The 21,439-nt window shown below is 36.9% G+C and overlaps 1 protein-coding gene and 1 long non-coding RNA gene across 7 annotated transcripts in view; both read right to left on the bottom strand.

Moving 5' to 3' along the window:
* Nucleotides 1-21,201, bottom strand: part of LOC114931122 (uncharacterized) — a 33,400-nt gene extending 12,199 nt beyond the window's left edge. The window contains exons 1-2 of the long non-coding RNA XR_003819606.1: nucleotides 21,157-21,201; nucleotides 8,178-8,253 (exon numbers count right to left, since the gene is read on the bottom strand). This is a non-coding gene — a long non-coding RNA (uncharacterized LOC114931122). The remainder of the gene's footprint in view (nucleotides 1-8,177; nucleotides 8,254-21,156) is intronic.
* The window catches only part of Fas3 (fasciclin 3), a 287,025-nt gene that overhangs the window by 181,786 nt on the left and 83,800 nt on the right, over nucleotides 1-21,439 (bottom strand). The window lies entirely within an intron of this gene.

Genomic DNA, 21,439 nt, shown 5'->3' with positions numbered 1-21,439 from the left:
GGGATCCACCCTGCTCGGTCCAGCGGAGACTGCGGGGAAACTTCCGTCGGAAGCTGTTTAGAGTTCCGCCGAGTGTCAACAAAATGGACCGAATCGGAAGGGAGCCACCGAAAAGCCAACAGCGAAGTAAAGAGGAAAGAGCTAGACTCGCGTACGATTCACCGATGTTTGCCTGTCTGCGCGAGTGCTTGCGGGATTCCGTCGTATACCCGGTTTAGGAGCCACTTTTCCGACTGGTCTTCCCCTTGGCACAGAACTTTTTCGAAAGCCTGCAGTTAGGACGTTGAGTTTAGTATATAGAGATTTCGCTGAAAATTTCAAAGATTTCTATTAGCGCTTTCGACGTATATATAAAGTTGCTGCGAAATAAATTTATCATTTTTCTTCCAAAATCTGTATTAAATTAAGTTTGAAATTCTAAGTTTCTTGAAAAGTAATTATTACAAAATTTCTTTCCACGTAAGAAAATTAAAATCAAGTGTTTCGATTTTGTTATAATTTTGTTTTCTATTTTATTTAACAAATCTTTTACACCAAGCTTTGTTCAAGCGAAAGTTTGATAGATGTGTGAAAGTACAATTTTTCATTTTTAATATAATTATGTTAGATTGATTAGGGTAACATTTTTTTTTATAAAAAGACTCAACTAAAACCGGCTAAAGAAATAAAATTACAATAAGTGATTTTTTAAAATCTAATTTTAATGTTTGATTCAATAAATTTATGAAAATCTATTAATGTTATATAATAATGTGTGTATACGAAATAAATGTTCTAGATTAAAATTTCGAATTGGATTGAAATTACCTAAACAATTGCACACGAACGGATTTCATGGTTTACTTTTGATCAATTCCCTCTGCAATTTTTTTTCCATTTCGAGTCTATTTTTTAACAAAATGTCTCGCGGCAAACGTGCGTGTATCAGAAAAAGCGCATTCGAGGTATCGTTCTTCCTCATCAACTCTACGCACAATTGACCGGGGGGATCATCCTCTTCGGCGTTCAATTTCGTCAAAAGTACTATCATCTCGAATTTGTTGTTCACCCGGCAAAAATTCGGGAAAAACTTGCGTCACCCCGAGATACAAATCGTAAGTCCGTGGTCGTTCCGGTTTTATGACGCGACGCAAAAATCCGGTGACGGATGCGGCGCGATGGATCGTCCCGAAAACCGGAATATGTCTTTTCTCCGTGTGCAACGTGTGGGCTCCCATAAACCCATCTCACTCGCCGCGGCAAACACATAATGCCAAATTGCGCCGCGTAATGAAATTCAACGTATCCGCATCGAGAGCGCAAATGTGCGGGATATACTGATTTTACGATGAAACATCGACGTAATGGAAAGTGCGTCATATCATGTGTATAGCGCGAATATCTGCGCGTATTATCGCGAAGTGATATTATCCGCGTTATCCGTTTTCTATACGACAAATCCACGGAAATAATGTTATCTCGTGCGCGACTGTTACGATTATTTACAACCTACATACATCTATTCGCCTTTTATTTCGCGATAAATATATGTATGCGGAAGATGTTGGCGAAGGATGTTGGCGCGATTTGGTCATAAAATTTCATTTCCTTCGATATTCCAAATTATTGAAATTTCTTACGCACGTAATGCCGAAAGGGACTTGCAAAGTCGAAGATTTTTTATATCCTGATTTTTTGTTCGCCTAAACATATTTTCTGACAATAATTTTTACATTGCTGTGAAGTTTATCCCATATCTCGCTTTAGGATTCTCTTTACAAGTCGGGTCACATATCGTAATTTAATTTTTTTCGTGCGTTTATGTCTGACAAGATAAAGGGACAAAAACGGGAAGAATTGTCGATCTCTTTGTCTTCCCGTTTTCATCCGCAAAATTTAAAAAACGCCACACACCGGGAGAAAAGATGCGCCGGCAAGCGGAAGTAGTCTCCCGTTAAAACGAGGTCAACGTGGGCGCCGGCGCTGCTGCCTGGCTCCACACAACACGTGCCACGTGTGTCGCATAAATAACGTCGGTTTACATTTTTACGACGCTCCCGAATGAATGCTACGCAGTCATTTATCCGTCGAGGGTTTTCCGCGGGATTACGTGCGACTCGTAAGTCGTCGCGCTCGGTGCGGTCTCCCAGGAGTGCAAAACTGTTTTAGGCATTAGGCGTAAAGCACAGACACGCAGCGTTGCTCGGGACTTTTCGAGAAGTTTATGAAAATTTCCTACCGGCTGTAGGAATTTCTTTGCTCCAAGTTAGACGAAGATATGAATTATAAAATCAATATCAAATATTTAGTAAACTCTCTGCGGAGTATGACATTACATCAAATGCATTTCAAATTAAATTTAAGAATTTGAAGGTAAAGGAAAGAGAAACAAATAATTTATATAAATTAATAATAAAAGTCTTATCAAGTTTTTTGAAAAAATTAAAAAAATTAGCATGAATGCATTCATGTATGCGAATACAAAATTTGTATTCTGAAAATTTGATATTCGCAAACAATTCGATCCCCATCATCCAGATCGTTCATGACGTCGTACATTTAGAGTTTAAATGGTCGGTATTTCGAACGAGTAAACCACTAGTTATTGAAGTGATTCGTGGAGCGTGTAAAAAAAAACTAACGCGGTAGACTATTCTTTTTTTTTATGCGAAATAACACAGTTTGTATACGTACACCGAGTATTTTTCGGTTTATTATTTGGTTACAGAATAGAATGCGTTTAACCGCGAAAGGCTGGGTTTCAGATTTACAGAGAATGTAATTTGCACCAAATCTCTAACGATAAATCATTGTCACCAAACACATGCTCGTATAACAATACATATTTTTTGCAAACCTGATCGGACGTTATATATAAAATATTGCGGTAAATTGTTTATATTTAATTATTGTTCGCTTATTTGCACGCATGCAAAATCACATTTATTCAAACCACAGATTGTAAAGAAAGCATATATCCTAAAGCTTTTTTGCCAATCAACGATATAAAAGAATATATTACAAAAGCGACACAAACTTTACTTAATTACACACAATTCTCTCTGGTTCACAGCAATTTATAAAATATTTATTTCGAGAACGTTTCAAGTATTTCCCTTTTTGTTATAATGTAATATTTTTTATTTGAATTTGTAAGATAATACAATATATAATATACTTTTTATTAAATATATATAGTGCGATAATATATTAATGCTATATATGTAAATGTCTAATTACACGTTCGATTTTTTTATCTATTTACATCTATTTAATATTTAAGATTTAATTAAATATTAATTACTAGTGTTTAATTACATTTAAATACATTCGCATTCATACATATTCGAATCTATCCCGTATCGGGGAGGCGGTATAGATTCACTTCATCATTGCATAATTAATCTGCGGAATAAATCATCTGCGACTTGATAAATATCTCGTTATGCACAACCTCCCGCTATTTTCCACAAGATTTCCAGTAGACTAAACGCACTAGAGAGAGGAAAGGATGCGTGCGCGTCAAAGCCGGCGCGCTTTACGCGTACGTGGATTCAAATTAATTTCCCGTCGTGCACCGTCGAGGCACATTCCAGCAGAGCGCGTGGACACGCGGCTCGGGGCTCGAGTGTCAAGCGAGTGCCCCGTAGCCGTTTAGAGCGAATTCCCCGCCAAATTGGATCTCTCGGATTTCATAAACCCGGTTGAAAAGCGCGCGCGCGCGAGAGTTCGGCCGTTCTTTCTTTCGCTTTTTCATCGAGGACGGAAGAGAGAACGGCATCATCCTGACTGACCGCGTCGGGATCCGAAGGAATAAAAATCCTCCGGTTCTCAACGATGAAGCGACATGATCGGGCATTGTCCGATTGTGACCATTCAGGGACACGAATTTTTCATTGATTCTCTGAGCGAATAGCGGTCCACGTAGATGGCACACGTCCATCTCTCTCTGTTTCAATCCCGGAATTCCGTTAGACATAATTCGGGCCAAAAGTCAGCCGGAGATTAAAATTCGACGGCACGATGAAAAAAGAAAATAAAAGAGAAATAAACAAAAAGAAGCTGCGAATAATAGATTTAATATCTGCGAAATGTGTGCAAATATATATACGAATACATGAGCGCGAATCGCGCGGAACGATCCGCATTTGCGAGACAATTTCGACGCATGCAATAATTACGCTGCGATTACGCGACTAGCAACGGTGCGCTTAATCGGATTCGTATATACAGCTCGATATCGTCGAGCGCGTTGCATTACGCGACAATTACATCGTTGTAACGTTAACTAATAAATTGCCAGAGAGCTTTGATAATTCGAACGAGTGTAACAATCTTCTGCAACGCGAAGCTCTTGCCAATACTCATTTTCGTTGCTCGTTTGTTTGCATAAGCCCTACAGCCCGATAACTTCGTCATTTATGCAGGTCTATGCTAATCTCCGGATTAAAAGGTATAAAGAAGGGCTTCCAGCAAGTATCGATTCTTCGCCGACGCGTGCAAAATTATACGCGACGTTGGACGTTGAGGAAATAAGGTCTGCTTCCGCGAGGAAGAACCTTGGGGATGAAGAAAGGATATAACGAGTGACTGTCGAGAAGGGAGCAGCGATAAAAAAGAAGGAGAGAGAGCTGTAAGAAGACGACCGCGATTGCACAAAGGAATTCCGCGGTAATCCATTGACGAAAGCCGTGGTACGTTGTCTGGCGAACGGTTTTCAGGGACCGCGCAAAAATTGCGTTCAGACAGTAGTCGTAATAGATTCGGTCGAACTAGATTTAATTCCCTCTTTCGAGGTTCTTCCCTATCTTTTTTTGCGACATTTTCTTCTCCACCAATAATTCAAGTTCTTATTAAAATTTTATTTTATATATGTAAATCAAACCTCGAATCTCCATTCAATATAGAAATAAGTAGCAATGCCGATTGATGATTAGTGATAATTATCAAATGATCATATAAATGTTAAATAATGTACGTTTCCTGCAAAGCTCACTTGTAAAAATGCATTGGACAATAATGTTATATTCTGAAAATTAGAAATCCTTTCGTGTGATAAAAAAAGTAATAAAGAACCAATTCCACTTTATTAAAATGCTTATATGGATAATTGAAGTTCCACAAATTTTCTGCAGACTGCACTCGATAAAATTCATTGAACAACTATTGCGACATAGAGCAAAGTGAGAATAATTAAAATGAGATAAAAAATTTCTTTAACTCGGTAGAGTGTCGCGCAGTGATAAAAAAGCAATCTCTTCGAGAATTAACCGGTCAGCGGCTGACAGAGGTTTCCAGGACCTAATCTTTAATTAAACTTATCTAGATTCCAATATCCGGAATATTAAAAGTTTGGTAGAAGTTGCGGTCGACCGAGTGATGTGTGATTAAATATGAAGTTGATCTCGATAGACTTGGCGCAGCTGAATTCATTTTCTCTTCGTCGTCTTCATATCGACGGGCTGTCTTCACCGGGTAATCGACAACGACGCGGAACACAGACAAAAAGAGAGAGGAGAGAGAGAAAAAGGAAAACGACTGAGGCGTAAGAAGGAGCAAAGTTCGCGATAAAGATTTTACGACATTTCGAGAAGCCCCCTATTAAAGGACATCCTCGAGTGGCATTGGACGCTTGCTTGGTCCTCTCTATCCATCGGTGATTCGGGCTTTAACTCTCGTCTCTACGAAGGTACATCCGGCTGCACGACCGAACATTACAGTCGATTGCACTCGACTGAAATTTTATCGAACCATCGGAAGTTATCCATTTCGTGTTCGCGTAATAATTGTCGCACATGCAATCATAATATAAAAGTTAATTGAATCTCAGATTCAAGCTATTCTATAAAAATCTCGATTTTATATGTCTCAATAGGGAAGTTAATTTATTCAAAAATTATAGTAAAAGTAATTAGTGATATTGCACAAATTATCAAGTATATAATGGATGTTAACTAAATAAATATTCCCCGCTGGATAAATATTAATCTAACTTTATCAATTTAAAACAAAAATAAATATAATAATTTCAGTTAAAACTTCTTTTTCCTTTTCGCGTCAGTTATTTATAAAGCTCTCAAAATAAATTAAAATTTCCTCTTTCACAAACTATCTCATCAAATAAATCATAGAGTAATGTATAAAATTTTTCAGAGTTTTTCCATGAAATTACTTATGCAATGTTTACGAAATAGAATTTTGCAATTTGCAATGCCTTTAAAAAAACGTCAAACCCTTGAATAAAATAAATTTATATTTCAATGAATACGGAGTCGCTTTGTACTTCTATCGACAACAATTTTTTGGATCGATGATACGCAGACATGAATTATTATTTAATAACGCGACAGAGACGCCGAATATTTCTCGCAAGATGAGCCAATAGGCCGTAAAAAATCGAGCGCAGCGTACCAGGATGCAGCATCGATGATTATCGACAACCGGCGATAATAAATCGCCGCCGTGTTTTTCCGCGAATGTGTTGCGCGATGCAAGATCACGCCGATCCGGGAGCGTATCATCAATTATTTCCTGCCGGACGCGCGCGTCGAGAAGGCTGGCCAGAGTGCAATTGAGGGGAGATCTCGGCCGCGAAATGAGAGAGCGCGACGAAGGAAAAGGACGGGACTGCTGACACGAAACGACGGGAAACGCGAGATAAATCGAGCAAATCGAGAGAAATTCGCGCGCTTCGTTGCTGGCCCGTATCTTCGCGGTCCGACCATCGCATCGTCCAAGTCACTTAATTCGGGCACAAATGGCAAGAAAAAAACCGCCGACTAACGAGAGCATCAACGACCGATCGAATCGACCGATTAGTTCCGAGATTCCCGTGGGATTTGTCTGCGTTTCTCGCGGTCGCATCGAACCCGACTTAGAGACGGTCGCGTTTTAATTGGATCATTCGGAAAACAAAGTGTAAGTCATGATTCCATATGATGGAAAAAAATAATATGTAAATTCATACTAATTATTCTTGCTTGTAATTGCAAAAGACAAGCAATATAAATAAGTAGACAATACATATATGTATATAAGAACTTTTTATGCTCGATAATTGCGTTTATATACAATTTCGTTCGATATTTTCATAATTTATGCAGCATCATTATTTTATGATGCACATCATTATGTATGGTTGAGAAATAATTATTATTCTATGTGTATATATATGTGTGCCCAAAGTAATTATATTTTAACACGTAAATAACAATAAGTAATTATTGCGACGAGCAACACAAAAATGCAAATAATTGATTGACTTATTTCAAAATTTATTGTTTATAGTGCTTTACGTACTCTGTTTGTGTTGGTAAATAAAATAAATAATTCTCATATAATTAAAATCAACCTGGATACATAATAGTTTTAGAAAGCCAATACGTGATCATGTATGTAGTTTTCATATTGCGTTATAATGCCATTGGCGCAATATCCGCTAATTGTTCATGGTAATTATAGCAATTTACAAGGCGTCATATTTAATTATGTATTATTATATCATAGGATTAATAAATTGACATCGACGAGTAGAACTTTAATAATGTCGCGTTTCAATTTTCATAAATACACTCTAAATTTAAGAATAACAAAATACTATAGGTATTCATTCTATTGTACGACAAATTACTGTTTGGTATTTTTAGAAATTTCTAAAAAAAGAAGTTAATTCATACCGTTACATATCTAAAATTAAACTGAACATATATAGAGCAATGTGATTAAATTTGATTACCGTAAAACGATTAGACCAAATGAGTTTAATCTCCTGCGCTTTGCTTATACCGTCGTATAATCGAAGGAGTATAGAGTTTCCCGAAATATTGCGACTTAAAGAGATAAGAAAGCTCCGACGGAGTAAATGAAATTTGTCGCGAGCACGGCAAAGCTCGGTGCGGAAACTTTAATCGCGGATCATAGAATTCAGCCACGATATTGCCATTCGTCACGAAAGCAACATGAGCAAAGTAGTTCTCTCTCTCTCCCCTTTCTCGCGGCGTTATCTTCGGTGCAGTTTCGCGGGGCATAAAGGATGCGACCGTAAATCTCAACGGGAGCTCATTTCGCTGGCGCAACACAATAGTTCAGCGATGCCGTTGGCCAGAAGTGTGCTCAAAAGGGAGCACGGCCATTTTATTGTGATACGATTTACGATTGCTCGGACCGGCTGCTGAGACGAATCTTTGGAATTCACTTACATGGGCTCCGGGTATATGCGGACGAAGATTCGCGAATTTCTCTTGTCACAAAATTTCGCACTTCTCTTTCTCTTACCTGCAACGAGAAAAATGACAACATTAGGAAAAAAATTGAATCATTATGCTAAAAATGAAAAACTTGTTAATTAGCTTGTTAGTTCGCATATCGTTTATCTATGAATGAAATATCTGTCAACGTATATATTTCAGTAATTTTCAAATAATGAAAAATTTATAATATAATTATATTTTTTCGAACTATATTTTTAGATAATATATGAATATAAAAGGATTTTGAAGAAAATAAAAAAAGATATCGGAAAGTCCGTAGATATTGAGAGAGAATTCGGAGGACACTTTTCCGATACATTTCCATAGTATAATATTTTTACTCTTACAAAACTAATATTAAATTATAAGCAAAAAATTTAAGATAATCAAGTTTCGAGAAAATATCGTATATTTTGCAAAAAATACGAAAATAACTATATATTCCGCTAATTACTGTCATATAATATCAAATGTTAGTCATATGCAAATAAACGTCTCATTTATTAATGTATTAACGAAAATCCTCTTTAATATTCCGCATAAATTGGGATTATACTTCCATTATGGATAAATTGAATGAAGCTTTTCGAAAATAGGCTGTCCTATATATGTAACAATAATTTAACGAATAATTAAATTTAACTCGTATTAAATTAAAAATAATGAATTGATAAGATAATAAAATTTAATAATAGATTAGTAATAAATAATATATGATACATGCTCTCTTTTGCAGCTTTTGTAATTATAACACACGAATATGTATGGTATTTACCACCAATGTAGTTGTCGTACGCGAACATGACAAACGCTAATTTTACCGGTTCAAAAATATCGGTTTATGTACTGTTTCCAAGAATATATTTAATTATACTGAGAATCTTTGGCGGATACTCGCAGCAGTAGCCCATATTTCTTCGCAACTACTATTTCGTACCGTTGTTACGGTCGCTGCTAACAACGAGTGTATTTTTTTCTTCACCGATCTCCGTAACGATGGCACGCAACGAAAATGTCTACGTAATTATGAGCGCGACACGAAGTCGGAGTGCGAGAGAAATAGGGCAAACTACAGTTAGAATGAAATAAAACTTACTGTACATTCCAAGTACTCTTTAAAATATATATTATATATATGATTATACGCAACAAGAATAAAGCAGAAAATAATAAAGTCAAATATAGAGTAATATACCTACGACTATAATCCAACTAAAAAAAAAGAAAAAAAAATTAAATAAAAAAATCAGTACATGTGGAGAGAATTTTTACGAATGAATATTAAAAAAAGATAAAATTGCACAACGTAAATATGCTATTGCTCTAGAGTTAAAAGAATTAAATCATTTATACTATAAAAAATAAACAAGTATAAAAAAATTAGAAAATTACACTTTTTTCAAAATTCTAGGATCAATTTAACATTGATAGATTTATTGTACGAACTCGACTCTACATCCGTTCAAATAATTAAACGTTTCTATAGAAAGAGACAATAAAGTAGAAAGAGAGAGAGAAAGAGAAACTACGAGAGTTGCAATTAACTCGAAACCTCGCTCACGTTCCTGGCGATTCAGCAGTTAATCACCCAGGAAGTTATTCGGCGTTGAGGACCTATGTCACATTCATTCCCAGCCATCCCTTCCCGCCTACATACCACTACGCTGACGGACCCTTTCTCGCTCCTATCCTAGCCCCTAATGACGCTTCATTAGGATAGCATTAATAAACATCCATGTGACGCATACGCAATATGTCGATTATTATTATCGAGCCGCGCGCGTGCAAACGACTAATTAAAATACTCTCTCTCTCTCTCTCTGCTACGCCTTCTCTTCTCTCCTCTTTCTATATTTTTCTTCATATTCTCTCCGCCTTTTAATTTTCTCAGCGCGGATAATATTTTTTATCATGTTGTAATTTAATGGCTAATTAATCGATCTGTTTGTAATTTTTGAACATTGCAAATTCCAGAATTGGATTTTTCATCTTTTTTTTCTTTTTTTTAGAGATTTGACAATTTTCAGCTCGAAACATAAATATACATGTAGGAGATCCGGGGTAAAAATTTTAACATTTTTATCGATACGAGAGCACAGATGTAATATCGTAGAATGGCGTTAGCTAATAGCGGACGATAGTGCCCGTTTTCATCGTAAGCGAGAGATTTATTGTGACGGCTGGCGACGAGTTATCACCTCGCAACACGAAAGTGCGGATAATCGCACCCGACGCTGATGGAAACCTGTTCGCAGCCTTTACTTGTCCGACGATCATCCGATATGCGTTGCATCACGGAATCGTGCGAGGAATCCCGAGTAATTACGAGCTTTTTACAGACACTTTTCAGCATAATCGAACATTTTTCGATGTAATGAGATGTAACGTTTTTCATCCCACTAAACATACATATATTAGAAGTAGCTTATGAATTTACTTACTTATGCTATATGCTTGGCAAAAGTTATAATATCACATTACGTAGAATAATATATGATAAATTCAAGTTTGATTATATAAAGATTTATTTAGAAAATTAAGAAAATACTTGACTAACAGATCGCGACAAAAATATTAAGAGTTAATTACATCAAGAATATAATTATGATAAGTTATCTCCATTTATCTGAAAATTCACCAAATTTATTTAAACAGAGAAATATATGATATCTGGAAAATGTGATTGTGCTACTTTAATGTTTAATATAAGAGAAAATTACATTATTCGCACGAAAGCTGATTATCGTTTCGATTCATTCTCGAAAAGCGACATTTAGAGAAGCAAATGCCGCGAATATCTCGAAACTCCTCGAAAGTCTCGATTCTTTCGGAACGTATAAAGTTCGGAAATTGTTTCTTCAAAAAGCGAGGTTCTTTCTCTCCTCGCGAAACTCCTCGAAAAACTTGGGTCCTCGTCCGCGCGAGACTTGGTTGTTTCATGCCGACGCAGGCTCGGCATCGCTCACCTCGCGTGATCGTGCCGGAACGAGAGCGCCCTTTTCGTGAGCGCTAATGGATTAAGGCGGAAAACGCAGTTAAGCCGAAACCAATTCCTTATCTTTCATCCCGTAAGTGTACGGCCGGCCGGACGAAATGGAACTATAGATCCTTTGCGAAACATCCCTCGCGCTCCCGCCGCGGACTCATTCCTCCTTTCTTTTTTCTCCTCGTTTTTTTCTCGTTTTTCTCCTTCGCCGCGTGTTGCACCACGGTGCATTCTCGCGTTCGGAACGATTTTGTTCGCGAGCGAAATTGCAGTTTGCGCTTTCGAAGCTGCGAGGCGTGTGCGATATTGCGCCGCAACACGCGCCCACGTGTGTCGAATTTACGAACGGTTAAGCGATCCGATATCGAGAATCTAGAGACTGTCTTTGAAGGCAAAATGCGCAACTGCGAGAAAAAAATGTGGCTTTAATATAGTAATATAAAATTGTACAATAAATTTTACTGATACACTTAACGGCAGAATAACGTAGAAAATCGAGCAATGTATCACAATAAATTGCGAAGCATATTGAAATTCTTGGAGTAAAAAGCTTTCGTACGAACAATCAAGGAATGAGAAAGGATAAGAAAAATTCAAGGACTCGTAAGATTGGTTAACGATGGCGGGATAAGAAATTAGTGATTTGTCCTCGGATCGACGAGCTTTTTTTCATCCGTCCTGGTGCTTTGATCGAAGCCGGTGAATACCGCCTTTGATGTCGCGACGACGACGTCGCGACTATGGGCGACGACGTAGTTACGCGGATCGATGACGACCAAGACGTTCCGAGTTTAACGACTCACAACGACGAAAGTAATCGCGTTATTTCCGCTTCGTTAAAGGCACACTTTCTCGGGGTTACACGTATCTCCCACACGTGCACGGGATAATAAAACCGCGCAATCCGCGGTAAAGCGAAGGTCTATATCCGCGAGATGACCGAGAACGACAGACGTATTTTTTTTCCTCAAGCTGAAAAAAAAAAGAAAATATTTTCGGTATTACGACTTGCTTGTAGAAAAGCGTAACGTTGCGCAACTGATTGGTTTTGATTCCTATTATCTCCTTGTCACTTTTCTTACGTTACATAAACGTAAGTTTCATAAGCAACGTGTTCATACAAGCGTGATTGATACATATTATGCAACAGTCAGTGACGAAGAGTCTCATGGTTCTCATGGATTTTCCCTGAGCGCCTCAACGCGAGAAAAAGTTAACGCATCTTGCCGTGATCCATTTTCGTCAAGACTTTGAACTGCATATGCATCTGATCTATATATTAAAACAGGAGAGTAATATGAAAAATGGGCTCTTGACTTGACTGGATACGACGCGTATATATTCGTCTTGTAATATCCTACAACTTACTGGGTACACAACGTTCCTTATTTCTCTTGGGAATTACGAGTGTGAGGCTTGTGGTTACACATTTTGAGATATTTTTATACCTATATATACCTCAGAAAAATAGACTAAATAAATCTTCACATTATAGATAGAGGTGAGAAAAATAACTCGAAGAGTAAATGTAAAAATAATTCAATCGAAGAATTAAGAGAGATTGTGAAATCTATTTCTCGCAAACTTTTATCCAATCAGATTTTATACTATTATCTCGATGAGTTTACGAGAGAATTTACAATTGTTTTCTCGCTAATGAAAACACTATTTACATATCAATAAAAAATACTAGTCCAAAAAAAAAAAAAAAGAAAAATTAACACGTTATCATAATGTTACATCTGAAAATTAAAAAGACAATTTGATTCTCTCGAAAAATATCGTTCACGTTGAAAACCTCGCGGGCAATAAAGAGCGCAGAGAGAACCACATCCTATTTGAATTCAGATACATATATTACCGCGCAACGCTCTTTCCATTTGAATTCACGACATCTAGACAATTCTCCTATTGTGATTTAAAGAACGCCGCAACTTTCGAATCGCGGCCGTTTTCTCGAACGACGTGACGCGCGCACGTTCGCGACAAGAAAAGGAGCCACTTTGAAAAACAAATTCGCGCGGACTCATCCGCTTGCAAATTCGCGCCTTTATCGCGGGATATTGCATGAGATACATACACACGTACACACGCGAATACAGCAACCTGGTGCGCAACTCCGAGCTGCATCAGTCATTTTGTTAGCGTATCGTAACGCTATACGAAGCCACCCCGACGCTCGCTCGCGGAGTAATATAGCGACGAGGCAGCGACGACGACTTCCTGCATGCTCGCTGAGATTGAGTCACTTAGATGCCGCGTGTACATCATGAAAATTCAATAGACAACGTCCCCTCGCATATGTCCGCGCGCGCGGAGATCCCGTTGGAGAAGGAAGGTAGAACGAAGGGATGAAGAAGAAGAAGAAGAAGCAGAGACGAGAAAAGGGAGGATGAAGAGAGACGAAGAGAGGTCTGCCGGAGATGCAATAACGGCATCAGGGGACGCTTATCCTGGGGATCTTTGTACGTCGCGCGCCCTTTGTGCCTCCACACACCCTTATCGCGATCGTCGACCTCTTGGCCGCCGCTTTCGAAAGCTACCCCTACTTCCCGAGGGCTAGTTCCCGCATTCCCTCGAGATCGCCGTCGAAAAGACGCATCGAGTGGTCGCGTATAGCGATTCATCGTCGCAAGCTGCTGCTCCACCCTAATTTCTCGGGGTGAAACGTACGATAAAATCGCCCTCTAACGGATTGTTTGCTTCTTCTCTCTTTAGAACAAGTTTTTCGAGCTATTCAGATCGAAACACAAGCTGTTTAACTAAATTATGCAAGGTAATATTAATTAATGAAAATTGATTACGTCATGCGCATATCTATTTCTTCTCAGATGTGATGTTGAATTTGGAGACATTTAATTTTGACGTCTAGAAAACAAGAAAATTTCCAATTAATTTTCTAAATTGGACAGGAGAAAAGAATCTTAACTGCACAGACGAAAAAGAAGTATGCAATAAATGCTCTAACGGATTGTTTGCTTCTTCTCTCTTTAGAACAAGTTTTTCGAGCTATTCAGATCGAAACACAAAGCTGTTTAACTAAATTATGCAAGGTAATATTAATTAATGAAAATTGATTACGTCATGCGCATATCTATTTCTTCTCAGATGTGATGTTGAATTTGGAGACATTTAATTTTGACGTCTAGAAAACAAGAAAATTTCCAATTAATTTTCTAAATTGGACAGGAGAAAAGAATCTTAACTGCACAGACGAAAAAGAAGTATGCAATAAATGCAATGTTGAGTATAATCATGGGCATTTCCTGTCTTTTTGAACAAACACTAAAATTCATTTGCGTATTTAATATAAAAAAATAAAACAAAAATAAATTTAAAAAAAATTAATCATGCTCCCTTCTGGAAGAAATTCTGCGAACGCCCATAAGCATAATATATCATGCTGCATTATATTTCAAAGTGAAATACTGTTAACAAAGACGAGAAGCGCAACCGTTTGTCTTGCCACAAATATTTCCTTAATAAAAATAGGTGAAGCGCCTGCTGGAATACGTTTGTAGGCACAAACTCGGTTGCCGCACAACAGTATCTTGCACAAGTCACGAAGACCATAAAGCGTCGCTCGTTTCGCCTTATCCTTATCCGGCAGTAATTGCAAAATTGAATAATGAAAAGGGGGGAGAAAAAAGGAAGAAGCCGCGCCCAGGTGTTGGACGCGTCGTGCATTCGCTCGCGGTGCTCTAGATCACTCCTGGCGCAATGTGTATTACGCTTATCCGACGTATCTGCACCGATAACAAACACGCGTGCGCGCGCGCATTCGACGGGACGGGACATACGCGCTTATCTATTCCTATCCTCTGATTGGCTCTATCAGTTACGCGCGGTGGCAGAATTCCGCTCGAACGCATAGAAGAAAAAAAGGCTCTTTGATCTTTCGCGAATCAAATCCGGTTACGTGTTCGCATCCAGATCTTCGTCCTTTTCCCTCCCTTTTATCCATGATGTGTCATCCGCGAACGTCCCCTCTTTCAGATTCAACGTGTGCACCTTGTAACCGGTAACGGCATTAATTTTCCCCCGGCTGGATTTTTCTACGCAAAAAGCGTGTCTCTCTCATAGCGAGACAACTTTATTTATTCATTCGCCGAATCGGACACGCGTCACGTGCGTTGCTGAAAATCGCATCCCCGGGTCGAGGGACGATTCGCCACGGTTCTCGCGAGTCCATAGGGACCGCGTATTTTGCGTTAAACTCCGTTTGTATATAGCGTCGTGCTTAAAGATAAGATTGATTTAGGTAGCTGAAGGGGAAGACTCGCTGTGTCGTTCAAGCAGGCGTGACGGAAGGGGCTTTCAGTTTTGACGCGACACCGTAACGAGACACTGTATAAAGGACATCGGGGCGAATTTAAATCAGTCAACGCGCATAAAAAGCTTGTTCTTTAAAAAAAAAAAATAAAACATTTCCTTTTATATGATATTCTTCTTGGCATTTTATTGGTGTAAAGATACTCGAGGAAAGAATTTTATTTGCCTCGTGCACGTTTTTGTGCAAAAAGGTAAATTTGTTTTACAATTTAAGAGAGAGAATTACCGAGTTTATTTAATCAAATACTTACAGATTAGGTTTCAAGTGATAGACACAATTTAAAGAGTATCGTATTTTAACAAAGAAGTAGAGAGAAGAAAATCTTTTCGCTTCTTGAAATTTTTTTCTATATTAGCAGAGAGATCTGTTTGTCTTTCTTTCTCCCTTACACATTTTATATTTAATTCTTTGACTTTCAGACGATTTAATTGTATAGATGGCGTGTTTGATTTTTCGATAGCCTATGACTATCCTTGAATTTTGATTTATAAGAATTATTGTAATATATAGAATTTCATGCAATAATATTATAGAATTCATATCGGATTGACGAGTAAAAGTTGAAAAGGCGAAATCGCGCAGATTATCGCAGAAAAGTGAAATGGGGAAGACGTTTTCACCTAATTATCACTTAATAATTTTGCAATACTTCAAACACCGAACATAATATGCTACTCACGAATATATTTATGAGGCTTGAACACTGTTATAAATTAAAGACATTAAATTTCCACCTGACAAATACGCGCCGAGTTTAATTAACGAGCACGTCATAAAATTCATGAAATCACGTTCATTAAGCAAGACACAGGAATCGTTCACGGCATAACATAAATATTCATTACGATTATTTTACCGATGTGCGTGCTCGTTTTCGCGTGTACCGCAAATCTAGTAATACGTGATTAACAATTTTGAAATTACGTTGATGTATCTCGTGCGCGCGCGCGAGCACAAACGCTCGCCTCTCGTGAATTTATGGCCGTCATTGATTTAATTACAGTCTGGTTAACCTCATTCAACTAATCATGAGGTTATGTCACTGCTCCGAATGCAGGGTCCAAATCGGTGCACCTTGCGCGTATACTTAACTTGCCATAAACTGCTGCATGATTAACGATTATTATCGAACGAATTAATATTTGTAAAATGCAATAGATCGGGGTCGACATAGATTGTTAATTCTTATATAGTTAAATATATATTTCCTACGATAAATATTCCTTTCATTTTTATATTTTTGCGACTATATAAATTAAAATTAATTCATTTAAAAATATTCCTCCGTCAGTTTAGATATCTGAGTTTTTATTTTTCAATAGGTACTCTATATATCTTGATAATTACAGAACATGAAATCTATTTAAAATTATAATATTTTTATTACCTAATATTTGTTTTTATTTAAAAATTTATCAAAATAGTTTCAAAGACTTTCTGTTTTTAATAAACTATAATTTTAAAATTGTATATAATAAGCATAATAGAAAATGGACTATTATTTAATCAACAGAGAGTTTGCATGTGAACAAATTATCTTAAAAGCTCTAGCATGTCTAATTATTAATGAATGCCATTTTAAAAGAAAGTTTAATGTCTTTCGTATATGTATATAATTAAGAAAGATTGCAGAAGAAAATAGAGAAAATAAAATGTATAATTCTAAAAAATATATATAAACAATTTTTTATAACAAAATTCTCTAGATTCGATCGCAAGTGTCTTCGTTGAAACGTTTTAATTATAAGCAGCGGACAAAATTGGCGTGAATAATGTTGACAAATGGGGGAAGAATGGAAATTATTATGTCGACGGTACGGTTGCGACAAAATATCTGCACTGTCATTTTCGTTACTTTGCGATTCATTTAACCAACGATGCGTTCAGACTGCGTTCATAATTGCGGTAGATGTCTCACACTGAATCGCGCGCTATCCGTGTATCTCGCGTGCCATCCGTTTCATCCGGTTAAAAGGTTTCATCATTTGGTTATTCGACACGTACGTATCCTCGCTGTTCTACTTTCAGTTCGTTCCCCTCAAAATTTGTTTACAAATGCGTCCAAATTCATCTGGTTCGTTATTCGCATCGTGAATAATTCGTTGGAATGGGTTCAAGAAAGAACAACAACGTGATAAACGTACGCTGCATGTGATCGATATAACACAATTAAATTGCCTTGCATTGTAAAACCCATTTCGTTCGGATAATTTTGTCACATGTGTCTGTAAAATTTTTCTTTAAATCATTTCTCCGTATTTTTTCCTGCTTGACGTTGATGCGAACGATTTTAAATATAATAAATATAAAGATTATATATACATACTGTATATATATGTATGTTTGATTTCAATGTAAATTAGTTTTAGATAATATCAAGAGAAAAGTTGCATCATTATTGATATTTTTTATTAATGCATAATTTTATTCATTTTTTATAACATTGCATAAATGTAACGATCGTGTTATGTAAAATATAGAATATATATATCTCAAGGCATGAGAAATATATTTAGAGCGAGAAATATGGATACATATAGGTATACGTACGAGTGCATATATGCATATATGTATATACATGTATAGATACCATCTTTCTTTCGCTGTAATATATCTGTCATACACTTGAGATATACTTTATATTTTGCATAACGCGATTGCATTTATGCAATGCTATTAATAATATCAATAATTATGTGATTTTTTTTGGCATCCTCCAAGATTAATTTACATTCAAGTCTTATATAAAGCACAGTGTATAGTAAAAAATGTAATATATATATATAATAAGCATATATTTTTTAATCTATTGCATCACATAAATTTTACAGCAGCTACATCTTTTATTGACAAGGAAATAATCAGCGAAATTCGATGCTGGTTATCGTTACACGATAGTTATCTGGTCCTCGTTATACGTCAGGCGTCGTCGAAGATAAGAAAAAAATCGCACATAACAATGCCATTTTCCGCGACTCCCCAAATTACGAAGGATGCGCTTTTCGACGATGTTACTTATCGGAAGATCTACGATTCGAAAGGGACTATTTACGGTTCGTAGGGTAACTCGTCGACCTTTCCTCCCTCCGTCGTGCTTTTCTGCTGGCCCCTGCCGATGCCCTTTCTTCTTCATAAGAACAACGGCTTTGGCGAACAATAAATCACGACACGCTCGTGGGAAGTTTTCAGACCGTTTCCGGATATCATTCTGGATGGCTCGGATTTTTATGCTAACGGTGCGGACCGATATCGCGTCCTGTACTATACGAGTATGTCGACGCGGTGCCGTTCGCTGCGATCTATTCGTTTCGTTGGGATAATGTCGAAGGGTCGAGAGTTGGTACCCATGGGACGACGGGGGTATACTTCAATATCCGGAATTCGGTATTCGCGAAGGGGGACAGTTCGATGGGCGTTGAATTATCGCAAGTAGCATGACGCAACTTCTGCACAATAGCTTGGCTTTTTCAATACAGATCTTATACACGAAGAGATAAAAAATATAGAATTTGTGTTCGATTACAACTTGATGTACCTAGTATTATATAAATAGCTACATTTTTAATTAGTGTCACTTTTTCATAATAAAATAGTAAATATATATTTAAATAGTAAATATATATATTTTTGCTGATTAATATGTAAATCTTGTTTTTTTAACATACTATAATATTTGCAATTTCGTAATGAAAATTGAATCTAATTTATAAGAGAATTTTGCATGTGTATAGATATTTCCCCAATTTATAATACAAGCGTGTTCTTTCAAAATCCATGCTAATTTAAATTAGCTTTGAAAAAATTTTCGCCGCGAGGCACGAGATATCCCCGGTTGATGAATATGGGATTCCGCCAAACTAACCCTACTGTCGCGCAACGAGCGGCTTCGCGAAAGAGAAGGGCGCGATCCGATTGACAAAGGGGCGCGGAGAAATATCTGCGATCAAATCCCGGCTGTTTCAGCTTGATGGACCTTATTTGTGTCGTTTTTTCGAGGGACGATCAGAGCCGACATCCCGCGAGAATCGCCCAAATGCACGACCTCCTCCCGTGCGAAGACCACCCTCCGTCAGGCTCATCCCCTAACCGAGCTAATAAGCAACCCCAAAGAGACGTCGAGCGGCAACTGTGACATTTATATATATATATATATAATATATATGTATATGTATATACATATATAGATATACATGTACTCACATATCCACCTAGGGATGCCGAAGGGCAATTTGCATTCATATTTGGGATGGTAATTAGGGGGAAGGCTATAATAATCGCGATACTTGGACGCCCTAGCGACCCTAATAGATCGACTCTGCAGTCGAGCTTCGATTTTAATAATAATACTACGAGCACAAGAATTGCGAGCACTGCCAACCCTTCGTAACGTTCGTCGCAGCCTATCCTTAGGGCGATCTGTTATTTTGAACTTTGACAACCACATCTGAATTGTTTCTCTTTGTTAAGGGAATGACTTCGATCACGTTCGACGAAAGCTTCGATATAAAATGTAATGGCAATAAGAGATGTTCGATAAAAGGAGAGAATTGAATTTTCTCTCTCTTCTATAACAAATTGAAAGTTTTTTTTTCACAAGTTGTTAAATAATTTTTATTTCCGTAAAAATGCTTTGCCTCCTTTTTTGCTCTCAAATAATTTCAAAAATAAATGCCACGTAAAATATTTTTTTTACATTCTAAAATTAAACGTTAAATATTTTTTACCGGTTTCAAAAGGATTCACATTTTTTGAAAAATAAGTTCTCCGATCGACAGATGGATGTCAGAAATTACAACGATTGTAAAAATGTGCTAATGACGCGACGTCGTGACGAGATACATATATATTCGTCGCATTTCGGTATGCATTCGCGTCAGGTGTGCAAACAGAATACTGTCCGACGCGTTTGCATCTAAATCCGAAAAAAACCAACCTCACCGAGCGGAAAATGTCGCTACGAGCCATGCGAAACGAATGTAAACCAGGATGTACAACGCGCTCGCTACACGATTCCATACCATCGAGTTCCGGTAGACTCCGGTAGGTAAATAATTATACGTGCAATGTTTCTGTAAAACAGTCGTTGAAAAGCTCTAACAGTAGATACAATGGCATCACATGATTTCCAACTTCCAACTGACACGTTAACACACGACTATTGATTACGCACGACATTCCTCCTATAGCGCAAATGATTATGCATAATGATTGTCAAACATTGATGGCCGACAATGTGTATAACGAATGATGTAAATTTGTCTCGTTTTTAATTCAGTTAAATATTTCCCATTAACACAATGTTATAATAATATATTCATAAATTAAGTCACATAATAATAAATCAAAACGAGAAAATTAAAAAACCAAGAATAAACAGAATATATTTTTTAATATATATATATATATATATATATATATATATGTATATGTAATGCTAAAATATTAATAAATTTGAATAAAATTTGTGTATGTATAATAAAGAATTTAAAAAAAATAAAGAAGGCACGAATTTAGTACTAATATTTCATACATAAATTATGTTTATTAGTATTTGATTTCTTATTTTGCATATAAATACATCAACTTATAAATCTTTTTCTTCTACTCACGCATAGACGTTTGGTGAGTCTAATCCAAAACGTATTTCCGTCGAAAAATAGAGCATGCTTTTTTCTTACCTGCAACAAAACAAAAATAAAATTATTATGTAATGAATAAAATAAAATAGATTATGTTGAAATGTGTTATAATAAATTAAATGTAATATTCCTGATTAACAATAAAATATAATAGGGAATTAATTTCTAGCTCGCGCTGCTCGTTGTAAAAGTGCGATTATTTTTTGCTTCTCGTTGAAAAAAAAGAAATAATATTTGTTTAAAAAATATTGTC

Source organism: Nylanderia fulva, unplaced genomic scaffold, assembly GCF_048542155.1.
Source record: "Nylanderia fulva isolate GAGA-0341 unplaced genomic scaffold, ASM4854215v1 Scaffold1, whole genome shotgun sequence".
In the NCBI taxonomy this organism is placed as follows: domain Eukaryota; kingdom Metazoa; phylum Arthropoda; class Insecta; order Hymenoptera; family Formicidae; genus Nylanderia; species Nylanderia fulva.
This window is presented reverse-complemented; position numbering and strand designations above follow the sequence as displayed.